Here is a 26,897-nt window from a genome sequence, read left to right as displayed (position 1 = left end):
GCGCTGGGACAGTAACCGAAACGTCACTGGTTTGAATCCCCAAGATTACTAGGTGAAAAATCTGCCGATGTGCCACTGAGCAAGGCACTTAACCCTAGTTCCTCCTGTAAGTCACTCTGGATAAGAGCATCTGCTAAATGACAAAAATGAAAAGAGTGAGTGAAAAAAAGAGTAGGAACACCAACTCTGTTGTTCAGAGAATTACAGAGAGGAGTAAAAACACAGGGCAGGGATATTCTATTTCAATTTGGGGCCTAAGTTCTCCTTACTTCTTTTATTCTCTCTGTCTTTAGTCTTTACCAGAAAGCCATTAAATCCCTGCCAGGACACAAACACAGGCACATGCTTAACCCTGTCACACGAAAGAACAGAATGACTCACAAACACACACACGAACATATACAAATACACGTACTACACCCACTCCACACACAATACGGAGTAAGTAGGGTGTGCTCTCATAAGAGCTGAAGAGAGAGGGAGTGGAGTGCTTGCCAAGGGGCCCAGGTGAGTAAAGGGGTACAGGTAACAGTTGAAGTCGGAAGTTTACATACACCTTAGCCAAATACATTTAAACTCAGTTTTTCACAATTCCTGACATTTAATCCTAGTAAAAATTCCCTGTCTTAGGTCAGTTAGGATCACCACTTTATTTTATGAATGTGAAATGTCAGAATAATAGTAGAGAGAATGATTCATTTCAGCTTTTATTTCTTTCATCACATTCCCAGTGGGTTAGAAGTTTACATACACTCAATTAGTATTTGGTAGCATTGCCTTTAAATTGTTTAACTTGGGTCAAACGTTTCAGGTAGCCTTCCACAAGCTTCCCACAATAAGTTGGGTGAATTTTGGCCCATTCCTCCTGACAGATCTGGTGTAACTGAGTCAGGTTTCTAGGCCTCCTTGCTCGCACACGCTTTGATACAATTAATTATAAGTGAAATAATCTGTCTGTAAACAATTGTTGGAAAAATGACTTGTGTCATGCACAATGTAGATGTCCTAACAGACTTGCCAAAACTATAGTTTGTTAACAAGAAATGTGTGGAGTGGTTGAAAAACGGGTTTTAATGACTTCAACCTAAGTGTATGTAAACTTCCGACTTCAACTCTCTCTGTGTGTGTGTGTGTGTGTGTGTGTGTGTGTGTGTGTGTGTGTGTGTGTGTGTGTGTGTGTGTGTGTGTGTGTGTGTGTGTGTGTGTGTGTGTATATATGTATGTGTGTCAGCTCGTTCAGTAAAACTAGTGCCTTCCCAGCCTCTGCACAGAGATGTTCCTACTATGAAAAATTCATTTTGCTGGTCCTCACATGGAAAAAGGCTATTTTAGGCTTAGTGGTTCAGTTTAGGGTTAGAATTAGGGTTAAGTTTAGGGTTGGGGGTTAAGATTATGGTTAAGGTTATGTTAAGGGTTAAGTTTAGGGGTTAGGGAAAATAGGATATTGAATGGGAATAAATTGTTTGGTCCCCACAAGGATAGTAAAATAAACGTGTGTGTGTGTGTGTGTGTGTGTGTGACTCCACAGCCCCAATACAGAGATGTCCCTAACATGACTGGAATCCATTTACTAAACTAAACAAATCCCAGTCTGTCTCCATCTCACAGGAAACCATGTCCACCTATGTTTTTCTTACAACTCTCTGTCACAATTATCTCTCTCACACACACACACACACACACACACACACACACACACACACACACACACACACACACACACACACACACACACACACACACACACACACACACACACACACACACACACACACACACACACACACTCTCTCTCTCTCTCTCTCTTTTCTGGTGTCTCTTTCTCTGCTTCTCTCACAAATCTAGACAAACTTGAACAAACAAGGAAGTCAGTCCAAGCATGTGGATTTCTCTTTCCTCCAATCCAGTCTCCAGTCTCTCCGACCCCTAAACCAAACCCCAGTCCTAACCCCCAGTCCTAACCCCAGTCCCAGCCCAGGCGCACGCCAGTAAGCCAGCCACCCCTAACCCACACCCTGCCGTCTCTCTCTCTGTCTCTCCCTGTTTGTCTATTCCACTCCACCTCCTCCTCCTGTTTCTCGAGCACAACACCAGCCAGCCCCCACCCCCCCACTCCCCCCTTCTCTCTCTCTTCCCTCTGTCTCCCTTTCTTCTCCAGGCAGCACACTCAATCACACCCGCCCTCCCGCCCGCCCTCCCTCCACCACCCACCCCCCCTCTCTCCCCACCCCCCACCATCACCGCCTTCATTCCAATGAATGCACAATCCACCCTTCAGCCATGGGGGACTGACCCAGAGGCTGGGGTGGGGGTGGAACAACCACACACACACACACACACACACACACACACACACACACACACACACACACACACACACACACACACACACACACACACACACACACACACACACACACACACACACACTCCCCTATGTGTGTGCACATCTGCAGAGGGAACAGGCGACCACCAGGGAAAAGATAGAGGACGCAGGCAGACACACACACCCACACCTTGTCATAAAGCCTGGTGCAGGAAATGGTTTGTTGCTACAAGGACATCCTGGCCAGAGGCCACTGTCATCATCACCTCATAAGTCAACTAAATAACACCATAACATCTCATATTTCAGTTGTAATGAACACTATTAGAAATCAGTGGAGGCTGGTGGGAGGAGCTATAGGAGGACGGGCTCATTGTAATGGCTGGAATGGAACCAATGGAACGGAGTCAAACACATCAAACATATGGAAAGCACATGTTTGACTCTGTTCCATGATTCCATATGTGTTATTTCATAGTTTTGATGTCTTCACTATTATTCTACAATGTAGAATATAGTAAAAATAAAGCAAAACCCTGGAATGAGTAGGTGTGTCCATACTTTTGACTGGTACTGTATTTTTTTAACCTTTATTTAACTAGGCAAGTCAGTTAAGAACAAATGCTTTTCAATGACGGCCTAGGAACAGTGGGTTAACTAACTTGTTCAGGGGCAGAACAACAGATTTGTACCTTGTCGGCTCAGGGATTCAAACTTGCAACCTTTCGGTTACTAGTCCAATGCTTGAACCACTAGGCTACGCTGCCGACCTGAGAGTCTACATATATACATGCTGTAAAATATGCTGTACTAGAAACAGAAACCCCCAACAGAAATATCTATATAAAGCCAGGATTAGGAGTAGTAGTAGCGTAGTGTGTGTCCAGATTATAATATAAACAGATTAGTGGGTCTGTCTAGCGTAGATATTTCCTTATAGATTGATAATGACGGAAGAGACAGGCACACCAGATCTATTCTAAAACTAGCACAGCAGTCGACTCGGGCTGAACCGCTGGGCCAGCCGGCTCCGAGCACCAGGCGACTGAAAAAAAGAGAACGAGGGATAAACTTCCGGTTTTAATGAATTAATGGATCAAGTGATTACGGAGCGAGGGAGAGAAAGAGAGAGCGAGGCAGAGAGAGAGAGAGAGAACGAAGGAGGAGGGAGGGCAGGACAATCCCTAGAGGAGAGGAGGAGGGGGAAGAAAAGGGAATAGTGACACATGGGAGATGGGTCCAGTGATTTAGTCTCTCCTATGTGTCTGTGTTGGGGGGGTATCCGTAGGAATCACTTTACAGCTGTTGATGAGCTGTGTGCTTCTCTAGTGCTTTAGTGAGGAGTGTTTCTATTCTCTAGGAGCTTGGATTGGTTTGAATCAGGTACTTAAGGAGAACTGGGAACACCAGGCACAGACAGACACACAAACACACACACACACACGTAACAACAGCTCCAGGCGGAAACCGGATGCATGCACACATTTCATTGATACCATTCTCCGGGATATGACTAATGTCACACACACACACACACACACACACACACACACACACACACACACACACACACACACACACACACACACACACACACACACACACACACACAACAATAGCACGTTGATTACTACATCTCACATTAGCCCTTGAGTACCTCCCTACATCCGCCTGTTATCAGTAACACACACACACACACACACACCCATAACCCCCTCCCCACACACACACACACACTCACCACGGACTAGTGACCAGAACAACCACAAACACCCGACCGCACCAGCCCACACCACACGAGCCCAGCCCAGCCCAGACGAGCCCAGACGAGCCCAGACCAGCAGCTACAAATAGCCACAATGCCAATCACACTACAGTGCTACATACACAGCCTCAGCTAGCTTCAGCCCTGGCTCTCTCTCTCAGTACGCACATAGGGATAAGTATGTACTGCTTAATGCTTAGCCAGCAAGTCCCATAGCAGAGATCCATATGTTAAACCAAAGAGAAAGACAGAGACAGAGACAGAGAGAGAGAGAGAGAGAGAGAGAGAGAGAGAGAAAGCTTGCAATTCAAATCGTAGGGGGAACCTCCATGAGAAAAAAAGAGCAGAAGAGAGAGAATGAGAAAGAAGGGGAGAGAGAGAACAAGATAGAAGGGGAGAGAGAACGAGAGAGATAAGATAGAAGAAGAGAAAGAATAAGAGATGAGGAGGGAGAGAGAACGAGAAAGAGAGAGAAGAGAACGGGAGAGAGAGCAAACAAGAAAGAAAGGGAGAGCAAGAACAAGACAGAAGGGGAGAGAGCAAGAACAAGACAGAAGGGGGAGAGAGAGAGAACAAGACAGAAGGGGGAGAGCAAGAACAAGACAGAAGGGGGGAGAGCAAGAACAAGACAGAAGGGGGGAGAGCAAGAACAAGATAGAAGGGGGGAGAGCAAGAACAAGACAGAAGGGGGAGAGAGAGAGAGAGAGAACAAGACAGAAGGGGGAGAGAGAGAACGAGACAGAAGGGCGAGAGAGAGAGAACAAGATAGAAGGGGGGAGAGAGAGAGAGAACAAGACAGAAGGGGTGAGAGAGAGAGAACAAGACAGAAGGGGAGAGAGAGAGAGAACAAGACAGAAGGGGGGAGAGAGAGAGAACAAGACAGAAGGAGAGAGAGAACAAGACAGGAGGAGAGAGAGGGAACAAGACAGAAGGGGGGAGAGAGAGAGAACAAGATAGAAGGGGAGAGAGAGAGAGAACAAGATAGAAGGGGGGAGAGAGAGAGAGAACAAGACAGAAGGGCGAGAGAGAGAGAGAACAAGATAGAAGGGGGGAGAGAGAGAGAGAACAAGACAGAAGGGGGGAGAGAGAGAACAAGACAGAAGGAGAGAGAGAGAGAGAAAAAGATAGAAGGGGGGAGAGAGAGAGAGAACAAGACAGAAGGGGGGAGAGAGAGAGAACAAGACAGAAGGAGAGAGAGAACAAGACAGGAGGAGAGAGAGGGAACAAGACAGAAGGGGGGAGAGAGAGAGAACAAGATAGAAGGGGAGAGAGAGAGAACAAGATAGAAGGGGAGAGAGAGAACAAGACAGAAGGGGTGAGAGAGAGAACAAGACAGAAGGGGTGAGAGAGAGAACAAGACAGAAGGGGAGAGAGAGAGAGAGAGAGAACAAGACAGAAGGGGTGAGAGAGAGAACAAGACAGAAGGGGAGAGAGAGAGAGAGAGAGAGAACAAGACATAAGGGGGGAGAGAGAGAGAACAAGATAGAAGGGGAGAGAGAGACAACAAGAGAAAAGGGGTGAAAGAGCGAGAGAACAAGACATAAGGGGGAGAGAGAGAACAAGACAGAAGGGGAGAGAGAGAGAGCGAGAGAGAGAACAAAATAGAAGGGGAGAGAGAGAACAAGACAGAATGGGGAGAGAGAGAGAGAACAAGACAGAAGGGGAGAGAGAGAGAGCGAGAGAGAGAACAAAATAGAAGGGGAGAGAGAGAACAAGACAGAATGGGGAGAGAGAGAGAGAACAAGACAGAAGGGGAGAGAGAGAGAGCGAGAGAGAGAACAAAATAGAAGGGGAGAGAGAGAACAAGACAGAATGGGGAGAGAGAGAGAGAACAAGACAGAAGGGCGAGAGAGAGAGAGAACAAGATAGAAGGGGAGAGAGAGAACAAGATAGAAGGGGGGAGAGAGAGAAAACAAGATAGAAGGGGAGGGAGAGAGAGAGAACAAGATAGAAGGGGAGAGAGAGAGAGAACAAGATATAAGGGGAGAGAGAGAGAGAACAAGAGAGAAGGGGGAGAGAGAGAACAAGACAGAAGGAGAGAGAGAGAGAGCGAGAGAGAGAACAAAATAGAAGGGGAGAGAGAGAACAAGATAGAAGGGGGGAGAGAGAAAACAAGATAGAAGGGGAGGGAGAGAGAGAGAACAAGATAGAAGGGGAGAGAGAGAGAACAAGACAGAAGGGGAGAGAGAGAGAGAACAAGACAGAAGGGGGAGAGAGAGAACAAGATAGAAGGGGAGAGAGAGAGAACAAGACAGAAGGGCGAGAGAGAGAGAACAAGATAGAAGGGGAGAGAGAGAACAAGATAGAAGGGGGGAGAGAGAAAACAAGATAGAAGGGGAGGGAGAGAGAGAGAACAAGATAGAAGGGGAGAGAGAGAGAGAACAAGATAGAAGGGGAGAGAGAGAGAGCAAGACAGAAGGGGAGAGAGAGAGAACAAGACAGAAGGGGAGAGAGAACAAGTTAGAAGGGGGAGAGAGAGAGAACAAGAGAGAAGGGGAGGGAGAGAGAGAACAATATAGAAGGGGGAGAGAGAGAGAAAACAAGATAGAAGGGGAGAGAGAGAGAGAGAGAGAACAAGATAGAAGGGGAGAGAGAGAACAAGATAGAAGGGGGGAGAGAGAGAAAACAAGATAGAAGGGGAGGGAGAGAGAGAACAATATAGAAGGGGGAGAGAGAGAACAAGACAGACAGACAGAGAGAGAGAGAGAGAGAGAGAGAGAGAGAGACAAGACAGAAGGGGAGAGAGAGAACAAGACAGAAGGGGGAGAGAGAGAACAAGACAGACAGACAGAGAGAGAGAGAGAGAGAGAGAGAGAGAGAGAGAGAGAGAGAGAGAACAAGATAGAAGAGGAGAGAGAACAAGTTAGAAGGGGGAGAGAGAGAGAGAACAAGATATAAGGGGGAGAGAGAGAACAAGACAGAAGGAGAGAGAGAGAGAGAGCAAGATAGAAGGGGAGAGAGAGAGAGAGAACAATATAGAAGGGGAGAGAGAGAGAGAACAAGACAAAAGGGGGAGAGAGAGAGAGAGAGAGAGAGAGAACAAGAGAGAAGGGGTGAAAGAGAGAACAAGATAGAAGGGGAGAGAGAGAGAGAGAGCAAGATAGAAGGAGAGAGAGAGAGAGAACAAGACAGAAGGGGGAGAGAGAGAACAAGACAGACAGACAGAGAGAGAGAGAGAGAGAGAGAGAGAGAGAGAGAGAGAGAACAAGATAGAAGAGGAGAGAGAACAATATAGAAGGGGGAAAGAGAGAGAGAACAAGACAGAAGGAGAGAGAGAGAGAGAGAGAACAAGATAGAAGGGGAGAGAGAGAACAAGATAGAAGGGGAGAGAGAGAGAGAGCAAGATAGAAGGGGAGAGAGAGAGAGAACAATATAGAAGGGGAGAGAGAGAGAGAACAAGACAAAAGGGGGAGAGAAAGAGAGAGAGAGAGAGAGAGAGAGAAAACAAGAGAGAAGGGGTGAAAGAGAGAACAAGACAGAAGGGGAAAGAGAGAGAGAGAGAGAACAAGAGAGAAGGGGTGAAAGAGAGAACAAGACAGAAGGGGGGAGAGAGAGAAAACAAGATAGAAGGGGAGGGAGAGAGAGAACAATATAGAAGGGGAGAGAGAGAGAAAACAAGATAGAAGGGGAGAGAGAGAGAGAGAGAGAGAGAACAAGATAGAAGGGGAGAGAGAGAACAAGATAGAAGGGGGGAGAGAGAGAAAACAAGATAGAAGGGGGGAGAGAGAGAGAACAAGACAGAAGGGGAGAGAGAGAGAGAGAGAGAGAACAAGACATAAGGGGGAGAGAGAGCAAGACAGAGGGGGAGAGAGAGAGAGCGAGAGAGAGAACAAAATAGAAGGGGAGAGAGAGAACAAGACAGAATGGGGAGAGAGAGAGAGAACAAGACAGAAGGGGAGAGAGAGAGAGCGAGAGAGAGAACAAAATAGAAGGGGAGAGAGAGAACAAGACAGAATGGGGAGAGAGAGAGAGAACAAGACAGAAGGGCGAGAGAGAGAGAGAGAACAAGATAGAAGGGGAGAGAGAGAACAAGATAGAAGGGGGGGAGAGAGAGAAAACAAGATAGAAGGGGAGGGAGAGAGAGAGAACAAGATAGAAGGGGAGAGAGAGAGAGAACAAGATATAAGGGGAGAGAGAGAGAGAACAAGAGAGAAGGGGGAGAGAGAGAACAAGACAGAAGGAGAGAGAGAGAGAGCGAGAGAGAGAACAAAATAGAAGGGGAGAGAGAGAGAACAAGACAGAAGGGGGGGAGAGAGAGAACAAGATAGAAGGGGAGAGAGAGAGAACAAGACAGAAGGGCGAGAGAGAGAGAACAAGATAGAAGGGGAGAGAGAGAACAAGATAGAAGGGGGGAGAGAGAAAACAAGATAGAAGGGGAGGGAGAGAGAGAGAACAAGATAGAAGGGGAGAGAGAGAGAGAACAAGATAGAAGGGGAGAGAGAGAGAACAAGACAGAAGGGGAGAGAGAGAGAACAAGATAGAAGGGGAGAGAGAGAGAACAAGACAGAAGGGCGAGAGAGAGAGAACAAGATAGAAGGGGGGGAGAGAGAGAGAACAAGACAGAAGGGCGAGAGAGAGAGAACAAGATAGAAGGGGAGGGAGAGAGAGAGAACAAGATAGAAGGGGAGAGAGAGAGAGAACAAGATAGAAGGGGAGAGAGAGAGAGAACAAGACAGAAGGGGGAGAGAGAGAGAACAAGACAGAAGGGGAGAGAGAGAGAGAACAAGACAGAAGGGGGAGAGAGAGAGAAACAAGATAGAAGGGGAGAGAGAGAGAGAACAAGATAGAAGTGGAGAGAGAGAGAACAAGACAGAAGGGGAGAGAGAACAAGTTAGAAGGGGGAGAGAGAGAACAAGAGAGAAGGGGAGGGAGAGAGAGAACAATATAGAAGGGGGAGAGAGAGAACAAGACAGACAGACAGAGAGAGAGAGAGAGAGAGAGAGAGAGAGAGAGAGAGAGAACAAGACAGAAGGGGAGAGAGAGAACAAGACAGAAGGGGGAGAGAGAGAACAAGACAGACAGACAGAGAGAGAGAGAGAGAGAGAGAGAGAGAGAGAGAGAGAACAAGATAGAAGAAGAGAGAACAAGTTAGAAGGAGAGAGAGAGAGAACAAGATATAAGGGGGAGAGAGAGAACAAGACAGAAGGAGAGAGAGAGAGAGAGAGCAAGATAGAAGGGGAGAGAGAGAGAGAGAACAATATAGAAGGGGAGAGAGAGAGAGAACAAGACAAAAGGGGAGAGAGAGAGAGAGAGAGAGAGAACAAGAGAGAAGGGGTGAAAGAGAGAACAAGATAGAAGGGGAGAGAGAGAGAGAGAGCAAGATAGAAGGAGAGAGAGAGAGAGAACAAGACAGAAGGGGGAGAGAGAGAACAAGACAGACAGACAGAGAGAGAGAGAGAGAGAGAGAGAGAGAGAGAGAGAGAGAGAGAGAACAAGATAGAAGAGGAGAGAGAACAATATAGAAGGGGGAAAGAGAGAGAGAACAAGACAGAAGGAGAGAGAGAGAGAGAGAGAACAAGATAGAAGGGGAGAGAGAGAACAAGATAGAAGGGGAGAGAGAGAGAGAGAGCAAGATAGAAGGGGAGAGAGAGAGAGAACAATATAGAAGGGGAGAGAGAGAGAGAACAAGACAAAAGGGGGAGAGAAAGAGAGAGAGAGAGAGAGAGAGAGAGAACAAGAGAGAAGGGGTGAAAGAGAGAACAAGACAGAAGGGGAAAGAGAGAGAGAGAGAGAACAAGAGAGAAGGGGTGAAAGAGAGAACAAGACAGAAGGGGGGGAGAGAGAGAAAACAAGATAGAAGGGGAGGGAGAGAGAGAACAATATAGAAGGGGAGAGAGAGAGAAAACAAGATAGAAGGGGAGAGAGAGAGAGAGAGAGAGAAACAAGATAGAAGGGGAGAGAGAGAACAAGATAGAAGGGGGGAGAGAGAGAAAACAAGATAGAAGGGGGGAGAGAGAGAGAACAAGACAGAAGGGGAGAGAGAGAGAGAGAGAGAGAACAAGACATAAGGGGGAGAGAGAGAACAAGACAGAAGGGGAGAGAGAGAGAGCGAGAGAGAGAACAAAATAGAAGGGGAGAGAGAGAACAAGACAGAATGGGGAGAGAGAGAGAGAACAAGACAGAAGGGGAGAGAGAGAGAGCGAGAGAGAGAACAAAATAGAAGGGGAGAGAGAGAACAAGACAGAATGGGGAGAGAGAGAGAGAACAAGACAGAAGGGCGAGAGAGAGAGAGAGAACAAGATAGAAGGGGAGAGAGAGAACAAGATAGAAGGGGGGAGAGAGAGAAAACAAGATAGAAGGGGAGGGAGAGAGAGAACAAGATAGAAGGGGAGAGAGAGAGAGAACAAGATATAAGGGGAGAGAGAGAGAGAACAAGAGAGAAGGGGGAGAGAGAGAACAAGACAGAAGGAGAGAGAGAGAGAGCGAGAGAGAGAACAAAATAGAAGGGGAGAGAGAGAGAACAAGACAGAAGGGGGGAGAGAGAGAACAAGATAGAAGGGGAGAGAGAGAGAACAAGACAGAAGGGCGAGAGAGAGAGAACAAGATAGAAGGGGAGAGAGAGAACAAGATAGAAGGGGGAGAGAGAAAACAAGATAGAAGGGGAGGGAGAGAGAGAGAACAAGATAGAAGGGGAGAGAGAGAGAGAACAAGATAGAAGGGGAGAGAGAGAGAACAAGACAGAAGGGGAGAGAGAGAGAACAAGATAGAAGGGGAGAGAGAGAGAACAAGACAGAAGGGCAGAGAGAGAGAACAAGATAGAAGGGGGAGAGAGAGAGAACAAGACAGAAGGGCAGAGAGAGAACAAGATAGAAGGGAGGGAGAGAGAGAACAAGATAGAAGGGGAGAGAGAGAGAGAACAAGATAGAAGGGGAGAGAGAGAGAACAAGACAGAAGGGGGAGAGAGAGAGAACAAGACAGAAGGGGGAGAGAGAGAGAGAACAAGACAGAAGGGGGAGAGAGAGAGAGAACAAGATAGAAGGGGAGAGAGAGAGAGAACAAGATAGAAGTGGAGAGAGAGAGAACAAGACAGAAGGGGAGAGAGAACAAGTTAGAAGGGGGAGAGAGAGAACAAGAGAGAAGGGGAGGGAGAGAGAGAACAATATAGAAGGGGGAGAGAGAGAACAAGACAGACAGACAGAGAGAGAGAGAGAGAGAGAGAGAGAGAGAGAGAACAAGACAGAAGGGGAGAGAGAGAACAAGACAGAAGGGGGAGAGAGAGAACAAGACAGACAGACAGAGAGAGAGAGAGAGAGAGAGAGAGAGAGAGAGAGAGAGAGAGAGAACAAGATAGAAGAGGAGAGAGAACAAGTTAGAAGGGGGAGAGAGAGAGAGAACAAGATATAAGGGGGAGAGAGAGAACAAGACAGAAGGAGAGAGAGAGAGAGAGAGAGCAAGATAGAAGGGGAGAGAGAGAGAGAGAACAATATAGAAGGGGAGAGAGAGAGAACAAGACAAAAGGGGGAGAGAGAGAGAGAGAGAGAGAGAGAGAGAGAACAAGAGAGAAGGGGTGAAAGAGAGAACAAGATAGAAGGGGAGAGAGAGAGAGAGAGCAAGATAGAAGGGGAGAGAGAGAGAGAACAAGACAGAAGGGGGAGAGAGAGAACAAGACAGACAGACAGAGAGAGAGAGAGAGAGAGAGAGAGAGAGAGAGAGAGAGAGAACAAGATAGAAGAGGAGAGAGAACAATATAGAAGGGGGAAAGAGAGAGAGAACAAGACAGAAGGAGAGAGAGAGAGAGAGAGAACAAGATAGAAGGGGAGAGAGAGAACAAGATAGAAGGGGAGAGAGAGAGAGAGAGCAAGATAGAAGGGGAGAGAGAGAGAGAACAATATAGAAGGGGAGAGAGAGAGAGAACAAGACAAAAGGGGGAGAGAGAGAGAGAGAGAGAGAGAGAGAACAAGAGAGAAGGGGTGAAAGAGAGAACAAGACAGAAGGGGAAAGAGAGAGAGAGAGAGAACAAGAGAGAAGGGGTGAAAGAGAGAACAAGACAGAAGGGGGGAGAGAGAGAAAACAAGATAGAAGGGGAGGGAGAGAGAGAACAATATAGAAGGGGAGAGAGAGAGAAAACAAGATAGAAGGGGAGAGAGAGAGAGAGAGAGAGAGAGAGAACAAGATAGAAGGGGAGAGAGAGAACAAGATAGAAGGGGGGAGAGAGAGAAAACAAGATAGAAGGGGAGGGAGAGAGAGAACAATATAGAAGGGGAGAGAGAGAGAGAGAGAGAGAACAATATAGAAGGGGGGAGAGAGAGAGAGAGAGAGAACAAGAGAGAAGGGGTGAAAGAAAGAACAAGACAGAAGGGGAAAGAGAGAGAGAGAGAGAACAAGAGAGAAGGGGTGAAAGAGAGAACAAGACAGAAGGGGGGAGAGAGAGAAAACAAGATAGAAGGGGGGGAGAGAGAACAAGATAGAAGGGGAGGAGAGAGAGAAAACAAGATAGAAGGGGAGAGAGAGAACAAGATAGAAGGGGGGAGAGAGAGAAAACAAGATAGAAGGGGAGGGAGAGAGAACAATATAGAAGGGGAAGGAGAGAGAAAACAAGATAGAAGGGGGGAGAGAGAGAGAACAAGATAGAAGGGGTGAAAGAGAGAGAACAAGATAGAAGGGGAGAGAGAGAGAAAACAAGATAGAAGGGGAGAGAGAAAACAAGATAGAAGGGGGGGAGAGAGAACAAGATAGAAGGGGAGGGAGAGAGAGAGAACAAGATAGAAGGGGAGAGAGAGAGAGAACAAGATAGAAGGGGAGAGAGAGAGAAAACAAGATAGAAGGGGAGAGAGAGAGAAAACAAGATAGAAGGGGAGAGAGAGAGAGAACAAGATAGAAGGGGAGAGAGAGAGAAAACAAGATAGAAGGGGAGAGAGAAAACAAGATAGAAGGGGGGGAGAGAGAGAAAACAAGATAGAAGGGGAGGGAGAGAGAGAGAACAAGATAGAAGGGGAGAGAGAGAGAAAACAAGATAGAAGGGGAGAGAGAGAGAAAACAAGATAGAAGGGGAGAGAGAGAGAACAAGATAGAAGGGGGAGAGAGAGAACAAGATAGAAGGGGAGAGAGAGAACAAGATAGAAGGGAGGGAGAGAGAGAGAACAAGATAGAAGGGGAGAGAGAGAACAAGATAGAAGGGGGGGAGAGAGAAAACAAGATAGAAGGGGAGGGAGAGAGAGAGAACAAGATAGAAGGGGAGAGAGAGAGAAAACAAGATAGAAGGGGAGGGAGAGAGAGAGAACAAGATAGAAGGGGAGAGAGAGAACAAGATAGAAGGGGGGGAGAGAGAGAAAACAAGATAGAAGGGGAGGGAGAGAGAGAGAACAAGATAGAAGGGGAGAGAGAGAACAAGATAGAAGGGGGGAGAGAGAGAAAACAAGATAGAAGGGGAGGGAGAGAGAGAACAATATAGAAGGGGAGAGAGAGAGAAAACAAGATAGAAGGGGAGAGAGAGAGAGAGAGAGAGAGAACAAGATAGAAGGGGAGAGAGAGAGAAAACAAGATAGAAGGGGAGAGAGAGAGAGAGAGAGAGAGAACAAGATAGAAGGGGAGAGAGAGAACAAGATAGAAGGGGAGAGAGAGAGAGAGAACAAGATAGAAGGGGAGGGAGAGAGAGAGAACAAGATAGAAGGGGAGAGAGAGAACAAGATAGAAGGGGGGAGAGAGAGAAAACAAGATAGAAGGGGAGGGAGAGAGAGAGAACAAGATAGAAGGGGAGAGAGAGAACAAGATAGAAGGGGAGGGAGAGAGAGAGAACAAGATAGAAGGGGAGAGAGAGAACAAGATAGAAGGGGGGAGAGAGAGAAAACAAGATAGAAGGGGAGGGAGAGAGAGAACAATATAGAAGGGGAGAGAGAGAGAAAACAAGATAGAAGGGGAGAGAGAGAGAGAGAGAGAGAGAACAAGATAGAAGGGGAGAGAGAGAGAGAGAACGAGAAAGAAAGAAGGAAAAATAAACTACTTTTTTCTCTCCAACACCAGCAGGTAGAAGTCAGTGACAGCCAGCATCATAAACACACTACAACCCAGCTGAGGCACAATCTCTCTTTGTGTAAGCTACATTCCACACACACACACACACACACACACAACCCCAGTCTCTCTCTCCACTGCACAGCAACTTTCTTCCTTCCAGATTGCTTTTGTCAACTCTTGCTGCTAGCTTGCAAGCTAGCTAAAACACCCCTAGCATTCTGCTTTGTTCACATGATAGTACTGTGTGTGTGTGTGAGCGTGTGCATGTGTGTGTGAAAAGAGAAGGCTCTTACCGTGTTCAGGGTTAGGCTGAGAGGTGCTGATTAAGTAGTAGTAATATCCAGAGTGTGTGTTGTGTTAGCTATCTAGGGCAGAGCAGAGCAGAGCAGCGAAGGCAGGCTAGCTCAGCAAATCTCCAGCAGCAGCGACATTCAGCCCCTAGCTTTGTGTTGTTCCCTTCTGTTCCCTTTAAACCAGACGGATACGGGGGCCGGGAACCCGGCTTCCCCTCACACACACACCGAGCGACAGACCGATGCACACAAAAAAAACATACACGCACACACACAACCAGCCCTCCAAGCTGACACTGGTGTCAGAAGCATGCAGTGTTTAAAAAAGGCTACAAATCATACATAAATAGAATTGCGTCTTTGTCTCTCTCTCTTCCAGAAAAAAAGTGTGTGCTTCTCGCTTTGGATCTCCTTTTTCTTTTCTCTCCCTCTTTCCCTCACCCTCTCTCTCTCTCTCTCTCGCACACACACACACACACACACACACACTCTCTTTTTCTGTCTCGCTTTTTTTCCACTCAGTAGTCAAACAAAGAAAGGAAAGGAATAGAGCGCATACACACACACTCTCGCTCACACACACACACACACACACACACACACACACACACACACACACACACACAACCACAGATCCTGGAGCCCAACCCCCCAGCCTGCCTCTCTCAATTTTTGCCCTGCTTTTCTCCAAACAGCCCCTCCCCGTCTTCTCTCATCACCCCTCCTCTCCTCCTCTCCTCTCCCCTCTCTCAGCCAGGCTCTGGCCTCGTTTTCATTTCATTCGCCTGTTCCTCCCCTGCCCACCTCCCTCCCTCCCTCCATCTATGTGTCAAACAGATGGGATTGGAGAGCGGAAGGAGCCTCTTCTCTCACCATCTCTCTCTCTCTCTCTCTCTCTCTCTCGCTCTCTCTCTCTCTTTCTATTTATATTTTGATGGCTGTATTATCTTATATTGTGTAATAATGTATTGGTGTTGTAGATTATACTGTTAAACACGGTTTGACCCCAACTGAACTGCTCATGAGAAAGAGATGACACAGATATCTTTTTAAAGAACATTTTATTTCACCTTTATTTAACCGGGTAGGCTAGTTGAGAACATTTACAGTTACAGAACATTTACAGTTCTCATTTACAACTGTGACCTGGCCAAGATAAAGCAAATCAGTGCGACACAAACAACAGCACAGAGTTACACATGGAATAAACAAACATACAGTCAATAATACAATAGAAAAAGTCTGTATACAGTGTTTGCAAATGAGGTAGGATAAGGGAGGTAATGCAATAAATAGGCCATAGTGGCGAAATAATTACAATATAGCAATTAAACACTGGAGTGATAGATGTGCAGAAGATGAATATGCAAGTAGTGATACTGGGGTAAAAAGGAGCAAAATAAATACATTAAATAAATAACAGTATGGGGATGAGGTAGTTGGATGGGCTATTTACAGGTGCAGTGATCTGTGAGCTGCTCTGACAGCTGGTGCTTAAAGCTAGTGAGGGAGATATGAGTCTCCAGCTTCAGTGATTTTTGCAGTTCGTTCCAGTCATTGGCAGCAGAGAACTGGAAGGAAAGGCAGCCAAAGGAGGAATTGACTTTGGGGTGACCAGTGAAATATACCTTCTGGAGCGCGTGCTACGGGTGGGTGCTGCTATGGTGACCAGTGAGATGAGGTAAGGCGGAGCTTTACCTAGCAAAGACTTATAGATGACCTAGAGCCAGTGAGTTTGGCGACGAGGGCCAGCCAACGAGAGCATACAGGTCGCAGTGGTGGGTAGTATATGGGGCTTTGGTGACAAAACGGATGCCACTGTGATAGACTGCATCCAATTTGCTGAGTAGAGTGTTGGAGGCTATTTTGTAAATGACATCGCCAGAGTCAAGGATCGGTAGGATAGTCAGTTTTACGAGGGTATGTTTGGCAGCATGAGTGAAGGATGCTTTGTTGTGAAATAGGAAGCCAATTCTAGATTTAATTTTGGATTGGAGATGCTTAATGTGAGTCCGGAAGGAGATTTTACAGTCTAACCAGACACCTAGGTATTTGTAGTTGTCCACATATTCTAAGTCAGAACCGTCCAGAGTAGTGATGCTGGACGGGTGGGCAGGTGAGGGCAGCGATCGGATGAAGAACATGCATTTAGTTTTACTTGCATTTAAGAGCAGTTGGAGGCAACGGAAAGAGAGTTGTATGGCATTGAAGCTCATCTGGAGGTTTGTTAGCACAGTGTCCAAAGAGGGGCCAGAAGTATACAGAATGGTGTCGTCTGTGTAGAGGTGGATCAGAGAATCACCAGCAGCAAGAGCGACATCATTGATGTATCCAGAGAAGAGAGTCGGCCCGAGAATTGAACCCTGTGGCATCCCCATAGAGACTGCTAGGGGTCCGGACAACAGGCCCTCCGATTTGACACACTGAACTCTGTCTAAGAAGTAGTTGGTGAACCAGGCGAGGCAGTCATTTGAGAAAACCAGGCTGTTGAGTCTGCCGATAAGAATGTGGTGATTGATAGAGTCGAAAGCCTTGGCCAGGTCGATGAATACAGCTGCACAGTATTGTCTCTTATTGATGGCGGTTATGATGTCGTTTAGAACCTTGAGCGTCGCTGAGGTGCACCCATGACCAGCTCGGAAACCAGATTGCATAACGGAGAAGGTACGGTGGGATTGGAAATGGTCGGTGATCTGTTTGTTAACTTGGCTTTCGAAGACCTTAGAAAGGCAGGGTAGAATATATATAGGTCTGTAGCAGTTTGGGTCTAGAGTGCCTCCCCCTTTGAAAAGGGGGATGACTGCGGCAGCTTTCCAATCTTTGGGGATCTCAGACGATATGAAAGAGAGGTTGAGCAGGCTAGTAATAGGGGTTGCAACAATTTCGGGGGATAATTTTAGAAAGAGAGGGTCCCGATTGTCTAGCCCGGCTGATTTGTAGGGGTCCAGGTTTTGCAGTTCTTTCAGAACATCAGCTATCTGGATTTTGGTGAAGGAGAAATGGGGGTGGCTTGGGCAAGTTGCTGTGGGGGGTGCAGGGCTGTTGACCGGGTAGGGGTAGCCAGGTGGAAAGCATGGCCGTAGAAAAATGCTTATTGAAATTCTCAATTATCGTGGATTTATCGGTGGTGACAGTGTTTCCTATCCTCAGTGCAGTGGGCAGCTGGGAGGAGGTACTCCTATTCTCCATGGACTTTAGTGTCCCAGAAATGTTTGGAGTTTGTGCTACAGGAAGCAAATTTCTGTTTGAAAAAGCTAGCATTTGCTTCCCTAACTGCCTGTGTATATTATTTCCTAACTAAGTTGCATATCGCGGGGACTCTTCAATGCTAATGCAGTTTGCCTCAGGATGTTTTTATGCTGGTCAAGGGCAGTCAGGTCTGGACTGAACCAAGGGCTATATCTGTTCATGGTTCAAATTTTTTGAATGGGGCATGCTTATTTAAATGGTGAGGAAGGCACTTTTAAAGAATAACCAGGCATCCTCTACTGACAGAATGAGGTCAATATCCTTCCAGGATACCCAGGCCAGGTCGATTAGAAAAGCCTGCTCGCTGAAGTGTTTTAGGGAGCGTTTGACAGTGATGAGGGGTGGTCGTTTGACCGCAGACCCATTACGTACGCATGTGTTGAGGCAGTGATCGCTGAGATCCTGGTTGAAGACAGCAGAGGTGTATTTGGAGGGCAGGTTGGTAACCCTAGATAGTGCAAATAAAATGATTCAGCGCATTCGGAAAGTATTCGGACCCCATTTTTGCAAATTCGTTACAAATAAAAAACTGAAATATCACATTTACATAAGTATTCAGACCCTTTACTCAGTACTTTGTTGAAGCACCTTTGGCAGCAATTGCAGCCTCGATTCGTCTTGGGTATGATGCTAAAAACTTGGCACACCTGTATTTGGGGAATTTCACCTATTCCTCTCTGCAGATCCTCTCAAGCTCTGTCAGGTTGGATGTGGAGCGTTGCTGCACAGATATTTTCAGGTCTCTCCAGAGATGTTCAATCGGGTTCAAGTCCGGGCTCTGGCAGGGCCACTCATGGACATTCAGAGACTTGTCTCGAAGCCACTCCTGCGTTGTCGTGGCTGTGTGCTTAGGGTCGTTGTCCTGTTGTAAGATGAACCTTCGCCCCAGTTTGAGGTCATGAGCGCTGTGGAGCAGGTTTTCATCAAGGGTCCCTCTGTACTTTGCTCCGTTCATCTTTGCCTCGAGCCTGACTAGTCTCTAAATCCATGCCACTGAAAAAAATCCTCACAGCTTGATGCTGCCACCACCATGCTTCACCATAGGGATGGTGCCAGGTTTCCTCCAGACTTGGCATTCAGGCCAAAGAGTTCAGTTTTTGTTTCATCAATCCAGAGAATCTTGTTTCTCATGGTCTGAGAGTCTTTAGGTGCCTTCTGGCAAACTCCATGCGGGCTGTCATGTGCCTTTTACTGGCTTCCGTCTGGCCACTCTACCATAAAGGCCTGATTGGTGGAGTGCGGCAGAGATGGTTGTCCTTCTGGAAGGTTCTCCCATCTCCACAGTGGAACCCTGGAGCTCTGTCAGAGTGACCATCGGGTTCTTGGTCAACTCCCTGACCAAGGCTCTTCTCCCCCGATTGCTCAGTTTGGCCGGGCGGCCAGCTCTAGGAAGAGTCTTGGTGGTTCTAAACGTATTCCATTTATGAATGATGGAGGCCACTGTGATCTTGGGGACCTTCAGAAATGTTTTGGTACACTTCCCCAGATCTGTGCCTCGACACAATCCTGTCTCGGAGCTCTACGGATAATTCCTTCGACCTCCTGGATTGGTTTTTGCTCTGACATGTACTGTCAACTGTGGGACCTTATATAGACGGGGGTGTGCCTTTCCAAATCATGTCCAATCAATTGAATTTACCACAGGTGGACTCCAATCAGGTTGTAGAAACATCTCAAGGATCATCAATGGAAACAGGATGCATCTGAGCTCAATTTCGAGTCTGATAGCAAAGGGTCTGAATACTTAGGTAAATAAGGTGTTTCTGTTTTAAATTTTTAATACATTTATAAAGTTTTCTAAAAATCTGTTTTCACTTTGTCATTATAGGGTATTGTGTGTAAATTGCTGAGGAATTGTTTTTATACAATCAATTTTCGAATAAAGCTGTATTGTAAAGAATGTTGAAAAGGTCAATGGGTCTGAATACATTCCAGAAGGCACTGTATGTATGTGTGTGTGTTTGCGTGTGTAAGTGTATTTTTTTAATTAAAAGAGATGTATAAGTGTTGGAATGTATGTATGCATTATATTCTCAGTAATGTATATTGGAAGGTGTGGAAACACTTGAGAGTGTACATACTGTATACTGTACATATTACCAGTGTTTATGATTGTTTAAAATAGGTTTTTGCTTTCTGTTGTGTGAATTTAAATGGTGGCAGGATGATGACACCAATGTGTGTGTGTGTGTGTGTGTGTGTGTGTGTGTGTGTGTGTAAGCTCATCTGCCTGTCAAAATGTTTCTGTTTTCTCACCCAAACACGGAGATGTTTCCAATAGCTCATGTCCTCTCAAACACACACACACACACACACACACACACACACACACACACACACACACACACACACACACACACACACACACACACACACACACACACACACACACACACACACACACACACACACGTTCTCCCAGTGCCAGCCACGCGCAGCAGACAGTATTCCGGCCCAGAGAGAGAGAGCGTGACAATATGGAAAATAAGTTCCATTTATGACGACATATACAGCAGACCTTATACTCCTACACAGGAGAGGAGGGAGAGAACAGAGGGGAGAGAGAAGAGAGTGCACTGGGAAAGAGGAGTGCACCAAAAGTTACTGCTATTCAAAATAAAACATACATTGCCGTATGGTGTAATACACCTTGTTTCCATTATGGAATACACACACTCCTAGATATCTATAGGGTATAGCGACATTTTGGTCTGGATGATTTTTGCTCTGTTCTGAACATAACCAACCAACCAAAGTAAAAAAATTCTAACTGATGAAATAATCAGAAGTAAAACATTTTTTTTTTAACACTATGAGATTCATGGTGATGTGAGGTTGCAGGTTTGTTAAATCTTTTTTTTTCTCGAAATTTTAATGATGGGTTAGAACCGGATCAGTGAACAGACCAAAAACAGGAAAAAAACGAAATGATTTGAGGAACAGAACCGTCCTTTTAACAGCATGGGAACCGGTTAATAACGTTATGTTACGTTGCTGGGATGTTTTCCAGTCCTAGTGGAAATAATGGTTCTGTTCACAACAAAACCATTGGAAAATAATTCTGGTTCCAACCCCTGCTTTTAATCCTACCCTGTGATGTCACAGCGTATCATTTCTTAGGACCTTTCATCTCATCGTTTTAACCACCGATCATAGAAACGTGCCATTTTCATATACACTGCCTTCATAAACTATTCACGCGGCCTTCAACTTTTTCAACGTTGCTGTGTTACAGCCTGAATTGAGATTTGATGTCACTGGCCTACACACAATACCCCATAATGTCAAAGTGGAATATTTTTTTTCCTGAAATGTTTACAAATTAATTAAAAATAAAAAGCTGAAATGTCTTGAGTCAATAAGCATCCATCTCCTTTGTTATGGCAAGCCTACAGTAAATAAGTTCAGGAGCAACAAGTCACATAATAAGTTGCATGGACTCACTTTGTGCAATAATCGTTTTTGAAAGACTACCTCATCTCTGTACCCCACACATACAATGATCTGTAAGGTCCCTCAGTCCAGCAGGGAATTTCAAAACAGACTCAACTACAAAACCAGGTAGGTTTTCCAATGCCTCGCAAAGAAGGGCACCTATTGGTAGGTGAAAAAAAAAAAATCTGACATTGAATATCCATTTGAGCATGGTGAAGTTATAAGTTACACTTTGGATGGTGTATCAACACACCCAGTCACAACAAATATACAGGCATCCTTCCTAACTCAGTTGCTGGAGAGGAAGGAAACGGCTCAGGGATTTCACCATGAGGCCAATGGTGACTTTAAAACAGTTACAGAATTGAATGGCTGTGATAGGAGAAAACTGAGGATGGATCAACAACATTGTAGTTACTCCACAATGCTAAACTAAACGACAAAGTGAAAAGAAGGAAGCCTTTACAGAATCAAAATATTCCAAAACATGCATCCTGTTTGCAACAAGGTACTAAAGTAATACTGCAATAAAATGTGGCAAAGCAATTCACTTTTTGTCCTGAATACAAAGTGTTGTGTTTGGGGAAACACAATACAACACATTAAAGCCAATTTATGCTTGATCCGAAAATGTGGTCGGAGGCTCCGTATGGAGGGTGTGACGCAATTGCTGAGCCTCCGGAGGCACGCAGAGGCCAAACTGAGCTCCGTAACGCATCGCCGTGCGCCTCACAAATGTTGTAACATAACGAAGGACTCTGTGTAGCTCAGTATAGCTCCGCATTGACATGATTGGTTGACGATAGGTGGGGGCGGGATGTCCTGTATAAACACAAACTCACTTCCTTGACAGCAGCACTGCTCAACAGCTATACGCTGCTCCGCGAAGCGCAACAAATACAAATACCCTGACTTCTGCAGAGGCTGTTTCACAGTAAATGCTGCACTGCCAATGCAGACATCGGATTGACCATGCAGCGCCTTTTACTGAGTACCACTCTCCATACTTTCAAGCATAGTGGTGGCAGCATCATGTTATGGGTATGCTTGTAATCGTTAAGGACTAGGGAGTTTTTCAGGATAAAAAATAAACGGAATGGAGCTCAGCACAGGAAAACCTGGTTCAGTCTGCTTTCCACCAGACACTGGGAGATTAATTAACCTTTCAGCAGGACAATAACCTAAAACACAAGGCCAAATCTACACTGGGGTTGCTTTCCAAGAAGACAGTGAATGTTCCTGAGTGGCCGAGTTGCATTTTTTACTTTAATCTGCTTGAAAATCTATGGCAAGACCTGAAAGTATTTGTCTCAAAATTATCAACAACCAATTTGACAGAGCTTGAAGAATTTTGAAAAGAATAATGGACAGATATTGCCCAATCCAGGTGTAGAAATCTCTTAGAGACATACTCAGAAAGACTCACCGCTGTAATAGCTGCCAAAGGTGATTCTAACACTTGAATACTTATCTAAATTTCTTACAAAATTTAGAATTTTTCTTCCACTTTGACATTAATACAGAGTATTTCGTGTAGGTCACTGACAATAAATTACAATGATGTCCATTTTAATCCCACTTTCTAACACAACAAAGTGTGGAAAAAGTCACGAGGTGTGAATAGGCACTGTATGCAGACACTGGTCTGGTGCTGGAGATAATGAATATGAGGTCGAAAAGTGGGAGAATTGCCCTTTAAGCTATGAGAATGACACAGAGAGGGATTATAAGGGTGGCGGAGAGAGATAATTAGTGAAAGAGAGCGCGAGAGAGAGAAAGAGAGAGTTAATATGGGTAGCAGAAAGAGAGAGAGATAACATATGAGAAAGAGAGAAGAGACAGAAAGAGAGTGAGAAAATAGGAAGACAGAGAGCAATACTGTACTGTACTATGAGCTGAGTGGAGTGGAGAGGGGAATAAACCTGTGTAACAGGGTCAGCAGTGAGCCATCTCTCTGGGTCTATTACGTAATGTAACATCCTATTGATTTATTACTGCGTTGATTTGGCCCTTAGCCAATACCTAATAGCATTTGCGATATTTGAGCCTCAGCCAAAAAGAGAGGGCAGAATGGAAGAGGGGGAAAAAGGAGGGAGGGGTGGAAGAGTGGGAGAGGGGGAAAGAAGAGGGAGGGGTGGACTGACTGCAGAGAAGGGGGGGAGAGAGAGCGAGAGAGAGGAGCGAGAGAGTAGAGTGAGGAAGAGCAGAGCAGGAAGAGAGAACAGAGAGAAAGAGAGAGAGAGATAGTGAGAAGAAAGAGAGAGAGAGATAGTAAGAAGAAAGCGAGAGATAGCAAGAAGAAAGAGAGAGAGATCGTAAGGAGAGAGCGAGATATAGTAAGAAGAAAGAGAGAGCGATATTAAGAAAGAGAGCGAGAGATAGTAAGAAGAAAGCGAGAGAGAGATAGTAAGGAGGGAGAGATAGTAAGAAGAAAGAGAGAGCGATATTAAGAAAGAGAGCGAGAGATAGTAAGAAGAAAGAGAGAGAAAGAAAGTAAGAAGTTAGAGAGAGAGAGATAGTGAGAAGAAAAAGAGAGAGAGAGAGAGAGAGAGAGGGTGGATGTGATTCAGTGAGTGCTGCACACTGCAGTGTTATCAGTGTTGCTGTAATCACTACAGTTAAATAAGAGAGTTAGAGCCAGACTCACTGGATCCACAGGCCAGACCTTCACTACATCCTAAATGTCACCCTATCCCCTATATAGTACATTACTTTTGACCAGGGCACATAGGAATCGGGTTAAAAGTAGTGCACTATATAGGGAATAAGGTGTAATTTGGGACTCAATCCGAGTCTGCACAGGATCAGCCCTGCTGTACCAAAGCTAGCTTCAAATACTACTTGAAATCATTTCAAATACTTTAGCTGGGTTTGATTGAGCTTGTATGCTGAAATGGGACAAATAGAAACGCCCCAAAAGTGCAAACGATACTGCCCGTCCATCTGGAACTCCAGGCAGGCTAAAGGGAACACCCAAAGTATTAGAAAGATTTCAAACAGTATTTCAACACAGATCTGGGTAGTACATGCTCGCACACACACACACACACACACACACACACACACACACACACACACACACACACACACACACACACACACACACACACACACACACACACACACACACACACACACACACACACAGGAATGTGTAAGCTCATAAATACACACTTCATACTACTACACAACACACACTTCTACTGCATGTACTGTATCCCTCTCATAGCACACAGAAACTCTCAAACTCACAGGCATCTAAAGCATGAACACAAACACACACTCCCATTCAAGTTTGAGTGCAGCACATTAGTGTGTCAATGCTGTCTATACATTCAGCCCTCTTTCTGTTTCCTTTCCTCTTCCTCCTCCTCATCCCTCTTTACCCTGGAGCACTTCCTTTTTTGTGAGATCCCGCTCTCTCCACAGAGAGGAAGGACAGCAGACGGGAATGAAAGGAGGGAAGCGGAGAGAAAGAGGCAGAAAATGTAATTAATGGACAGAAGGAAGCAGAAATCCACTGAAAGAAAGGAAGAAAGAGGGAGAGAGAGAGCACAAGCAGGCTTTCCTCTTGACACCGTAAATAATTCAATTTCTTTTTTTTAAATGTTTCATTCCCTCGTTCTTTTTAGCTCTTATTTCTTAAAGATATACTCAACCGGGGGTTATGCGGGTCTCATTAATTGGCAATTCCTGTTTAACGTGTTGCAGCTGTGTTCAATTAGCACTGATATTATCACTATTCCTCTTGACACCCTCTCTCTTTCTCCCTCTATCCCTCTCCATTCATCTCCCCCTTTCTCTACCTCTCTATCGCTACCTCTCTCCCAAAACATTCCCTTTGATTCAGTGACCACGTTTACATGCACACCAATACCCCGTTATTATTTGGGATACTCAAGTTGACTCATATAAACATCATATCCGGTTTAAAATAACCCAGAAAAGCTTGTATCCCGATTATGAGATGCCTGGGAAATGCTGATTTTAGATGGGATACTGTGGCATGTAAGCATCTTACCCCGTTGACTGTTGTTTTTCACGGTGTGGGCAGGATCAGTTTCGCATATCATGGGTGTTGTCATCTGATCGTCAAACGAATCACTTAAAAAAGTCAGCTACCTGCATAGTTCGATCCACCATAATAATAGATTTAGCTGAAAATCCGTACTAGACCGTTTAGCCTACGGGCTACTTTAACCCCTAATTTAGACACGTTTTTGATTACAATTTCCGACATTTGGTAGGCCATATTATAATTTTCGACATTTGGTATACCATTTGTTTGTCAACTATAGTTACAGTCGTGGCCAAAAGTTTTGAGGATGACACAAATATTAATTTCGACAAAGTTTGCTGCTTCAGTGTCTTTAGATATTTTTGTCAGATGTTACTATGGAATACTGAAGTATAATTACAAGCATTTCATAAGTGTCAAAGGCTTTTATTGACAATTACATGAAGTTGATGCAAAGAGTCAATATTTGCAGTGTTGACCCTTCTTTTTCAAGACCTCTGCAATCCGCCCTGGCATGCTGTCAATTAATTTTGCCTTATGGCAAGGTGCTCCATCATGCTGGAAAAGGCATTGTTCGTTACCAAACTGTTCCTGGATGGTTGGGAGAAGTTGCTCTCGGAGGATGTGTTGGTACCATTCTTTATTCATGGCTATGTTCTTAGGCAAAATTGTGAGTGTGCCCACTCCCTTGGCTGAGAAGCAACCCCACACATGAATGGTCTCAGGATACTTTACTGTTGGCATGACACAGGACTGATGGTAGCGCTCACCTTGTCTTCTCTGGACAAGCTTTTTTCCGGATGCCCCAAACAATCGGAAAGGGGATTCATCAGAGAACATGACTTTACCACAGTCCTCAGCAGTCCAATCCCTGTACCTTTTGCAGAGTATCAGTCTGTGCCTGATATTTTTCCTAGAGAGAAGTGGCTTCTTTGCTGCCCTTCTTGACACCAGGCCATCCTCCAAAAGTCTTTGCCTCACTGTGCGTGCAGATGCACTCATACCTGCCTGCTGCCATTCCTGAGCAGCTGAATCAACTTTAGGAGACGGTCCTGGCGCTTGCTGGACTTTCTTGGGCGCCCTGAAGCCTTCTTCACAACAATTGAACTGCTCTCCTTGAAGTTCTTGATTATCCGATAAATGGTTGATTTAGGTGCAATCTTACTGGCAGCAATATCCTTATGCTTTTGAAGCTTCCAGTCTGTTATTCGAACTCAATCAGCATGACAGAGTGATATCCAGCCTTGTCCTCGTCAACACTCACACCTGTGGTAACGAGACAATCACTCACATGATGTCAGCTGGTCCTTTTGTGGCAGGGCTGAAATGCAGTGGAAATGTTTTTTGAGGATTCAGTTCAATTGCATGGCAAAGAGGGACTTTGCAATTAATTGCAATTCATCTGATCACTCTTCATAACATTCTGGAGTATATGCAAATTGCCATCAATCAAACTGAGGCAGCAGACTTTGTGAAAATTAATATTTGTGTCATTCTCAAAACCTTTGGCCACAACTGTAGATACAGTTGAAGTCTGAAGTTTCTCTACTATTATTCTGACATTTCACATTCTTAAAATAAAGGGGTGATCCTACCAGACCTAAAACAGGAATTTTTACTAGGATTAAATGTCAGGAATTGTGAAAAACTGAGTTTAAATGTATTTGGCTAAGGTGTATTCTTTATTTCAGCTTTTATTTCTTTCATCACATTCCCAGTTTGTCAGAAGAATACATACACTCAATTAGTATTTGGTAGCATTGCCTTTAAATTGTTTAACTTGGGTCAAACGTTTCAGGTAGCCTTCCACAAGCTTCCCACAATAAGTTGGGTGAATTTTGGCCCATTCCTCCTGAC

At 45.3% G+C, this 26,897-nt stretch overlaps 1 protein-coding gene across 1 annotated transcript in view; it reads right to left on the bottom strand.

The window, feature by feature from the left end:
* kdm6ba (lysine (K)-specific demethylase 6B, a) overlaps positions 1–14,933 on the bottom strand; it is a 105,614-nt gene extending 90,681 nt beyond the window's left edge. The window contains 1 exon segment of the mRNA XM_014156113.2: positions 14,339–14,933. The gene's annotated coding sequence lies outside the window, so the exon portion shown is untranslated.
* Between the last annotated feature and the right edge of the window lie 11,964 nt (positions 14,934–26,897).

Source organism: Salmo salar, chromosome ssa18 (genome assembly GCF_905237065.1).
Source record: "Salmo salar chromosome ssa18, Ssal_v3.1, whole genome shotgun sequence".
NCBI lineage: Eukaryota > Metazoa > Chordata > Actinopteri > Salmoniformes > Salmonidae > Salmo > Salmo salar.
This window is presented reverse-complemented; position numbering and strand designations above follow the sequence as displayed.